This window comes from Gavialis gangeticus, unplaced genomic scaffold (assembly GCF_001723915.1).
Source record: "Gavialis gangeticus isolate Ggan-Ray unplaced genomic scaffold, GavGan_comp1, whole genome shotgun sequence".
In the NCBI taxonomy this organism is placed as follows: Eukaryota; Metazoa; Chordata; order Crocodylia; family Gavialidae; genus Gavialis; species Gavialis gangeticus.
In genome coordinates this window covers 15222277-15226061 of record NW_017729003.1, presented here as the reverse complement: position 1 = coordinate 15226061, position 3785 = coordinate 15222277, and positions in this window count along the sequence as shown.

Here is a 3785-nt window from a genome sequence, read left to right as displayed (position 1 = left end):
GGCGGGGACGGGGCGGCGGCCGCGGCAGCGACACTAGGGCCCGGCCCAGCGCGCGAGAGCGGCGAGAAGTGACAGGCCCGGCCGCGCAAGCGCACGCAGCTCCCCGGCCTGCGGGGCGGAGCTGCACTGGCTCCGCCCGGCTCGGCACCGCTGGAGCAGAAAGCCCCGAGTCGCGGCGTTTTTTACTTTTGGTCAAAAAAAGTCCTTGCTGTCTTGGCAGACAGATCCACGTACGGCCGCAGCTTGTGCAGCTCCTAAGGCCATGCCGCGGCCGCCCTCCCCAAGCTGTTCCAGCTAGGACATTTTCGAGGCATTGGTTTGTAGCGCCTGGTCCCACTGGATGAAAATGGTGAAACCAGAAATACTCTTTGCCGCTGAAGTGACCTTTTGGCAGACACGGGCACGGCCGAAGCGGCCGGCCGCCCGGGGCGCGGACAGAAAGAGGGCCCGAAAATGGGGGTGGGAAATGACAATTGCAAAAAAAAAAAAAAAAAAGTTTGGATATTGCACATGTACGGGACTGGCAATGTTATCAATTGAGAACGAACTATTTAAAGACATTGATACCACAGATGTGATAAAGACTCTTTCAACAAAAAATCATTATCCCTGGGAAGGGCCCCGTACTCAGAAGTTGGCCCGAGGCAGCCAGGAGTCTCGGTGCGGGCCAGCATTGCCATTTGGTCGTGCCGTATCCCAGAGCGAGGCAGGCCTGTGGCAGAAGAGCGTCTCTGATCGCTGGCAGAAGGCTCCTGGCACAGAAAACAAATATCTTCCCCGCTAAGCACTGAATAAAATGAAGAGGTTTCGTTCTGCTCTGAGGTGGAAATTAGCTGGATGTTGGCCCATTTTCTGTTTACCGTGTTTTCCTGCATCTTGCTTTGTTTGTTTTTTTGTCAATGTTAATAAACACTTGTTTAAATAAGTTTATTCACTGTTTTGCCTAGTGAGCATTTGGTAAATAAAGTAAGATATTGTGCCTAGTTTGGTCCACTTCAGAGAACATAAAGCAGCAGCCCAGGTGGGAACTGAGGAGATGTCCTGTTTTCAGGAGATAACAGAAATGTGTGTTGGCAGAACCATGCAGTTCCTGTGAACAGTTATATCAGAAAAAGACTTGTTATGGCCCCACCTAGTGCTTTTGGAAGTCATCAGTGCTGATGAAGAATAAGTGCTCAGAAATTATCAGAATTCTGTAGGTGCGTGCAGTTTGTCACAATGCACCTGTCAACGCATTAAACTTATTCCACGTACATAGTCTTTATTTTGTCATTACACAAGCTGACTATAGAGAGATACAAATACCTGCCATGGATGTAACTGCTGCTGTCATCAGTGTAAATTATATCACATTTCCAGCTGATCAATCATAAATTAAGCTTAATACAAATTCTCTACTACTGCACCACTATTTTTTATAAATTGAAAGTCTCACCTTTATTTCACCTATGTTGAGATGCAGAAGCGAGGAGGAAACTCAGCTTTATATATTCTTCCCTTTTACACAATCCATGGAAATGTCCACAGTCCATGGGAGTCAATAAAAAGTCTCCACAGAACATCAGTTCTTGTTAACTTGTATTATCCTGAGCCACTACACAGTGAACTCTTCTGAGGGCATCCATAGGTTATGGTACAGTCGAGGCAGGGTGTAAGATACAGATTTCACTGGATTGCTAAGAATCTGGGAGTGCCCAGGGGTGTAGGGAACTTAATCTATAGCCACTTCCAAAAGTGAGGAATCCTACTCTGTTAATGGGATTACTCAGAAAATTCTACAAGGAGAAATGGATGCTTTTTTCTCTTAATTTAGGTAACAATCTGGCCTTGAGTTACTTGCATAGTTCTAAGCTTGTAAACATAGTCTGGGTGTGCTAAAATATCATCTGGTATACTAAGCATATGTATCAAATGTATTTTCAGTAAGAGCAACAGTAAGTACAAGTGGTATGTTGAATTACTAAACACAAACATGCCTGAGTTTTGTGTGATTTGCTCGCCAAACTCCATGGAACTGACACTCTTTTCCATGGGAAGATGAGAACTAAACAGTATTTGAAGAGCATGGAAAGAGGGAGCATCTCTAATGCAAACCTTCTTTCTTAGCAGCTTGCAAGAGCTCCAGGCTTCATGGGCTCAGTGACTCAAGAAGTCAACAGGACCAGGCTCTAGGCCAGTGGTTCTCAACCTGTGGCCTGTGGGCTGCATGCAACCCAACCAGCACATTGCTATGGCTCACGTGATATTCTGTTAACACATTTTTTAAATGGATACACAGGAAGCAAGTTGTGTGGATTGTTCTGATGAAGTTCACATGTAAAAAGTAAAGTGAGATGACTACAAATCCAATTCAAGCCAGGATGATGATTTAGCACTTTCAGGGTAACAATAACATAGATGTCTCATTGAAAGAAAGATATGACTGATTCACCTTTCTCCACATCTTAAGATAGAAAACTAACAGTATTCAATTAAATGAAGCAGCGGTTTCTGTCTATCATCATATCTTCTCTTTCTTTCCCCTTTTCAATTTATGCTGTCTTTAATGCTTTTGCTTCAGTACATGATATGAGACCACATGGATGTTAAAGATTCACACCGTGAAGCAAGCTTTAAATATTAAGAATCACTGTGTAATGTGTCTTGTGACCAGTGTGTGGAGATGTGTCCATGTATTTGAAAATAAACTATATTACTACACTTGGTTAAATTACAACACGGGAAATTCTCACTGTAAACATGTATTGAGAAAGAAGAGTTGCATATGAAAATACATTAACATGAATTTATGTCACCTCTCCTGCATTATATGTATTCTTGTTTCTTAAAAACAAATTATGATTTCAATGTTGGAGTGTCTCAGAATTTCCATATAATATGCTGCCATGAAATATTACTAAGAAATTATTTGAGTTTGTGCTGGAACAGAGCAAAGGCAATATTTTTAGCTTGGAATACTGGCCATCTTGAGAGATTTTCCTGTCTTGGGCACCATGGTTCACCACTTTTTACTGAGCTGCTAATGGTTTTGTCTGAATAAAGAGGACTCAGTAAAGCCCAATAGTACTAGTTCTTTCAAAGGCATTATTTCCCTAGCCTCTTTATTTCAGATTGCACTTTCACAAGCAGAACTGGTAAACAATACCCCAAAAACTTATACTAGGGCACAAGGAACATGATGCCTTCTTTTCTCAGGCTTTGTAGAGAGCGTGGTTAGTGAAGTGGTTAGTGAAGGAGGCAGGTAGATGTATATGCCCATTCCCCATCAAATCTTCAGGGAGCCCATAATTAGTGGATTTATCATGTCATCTGATCTGAATGAGCCCTGGCTGCATCAAATTGCCATGTTTTATTTAGTATTTGTAAAAAAACAAAACAAAACACCATGACAGGACGAACCTTAAAATGCTGTCACTTCAGCGAAAATATAATTTTTTTCATAACTGCCTCAGCATGGAAGTTTATTGTTATATTTGCATAGCTGTCTTAGTTATAAATGAACAGGAAACTATCTTCAGCTACAGGTTTTTAATAAAATAGTATGTTTAGGTATAGCACAGTTGTCTTTATATATAGTACTTCAAAGTAATTATTTGTCCAAGCAATTTTCAGAGGTTAACAAAATCAGTCATCCTACTGAAAGATAGGTATATTTTGCTTTATTGATGGAAAATGTATTTAGGCAATCGATTTACCGAAATGTCATCCTGAGATTGTGCAAATATGCTATCTAAACTTTGTGTAAAATGAATACAGGGAAAGACAGACCATGTGAACCCTGTATC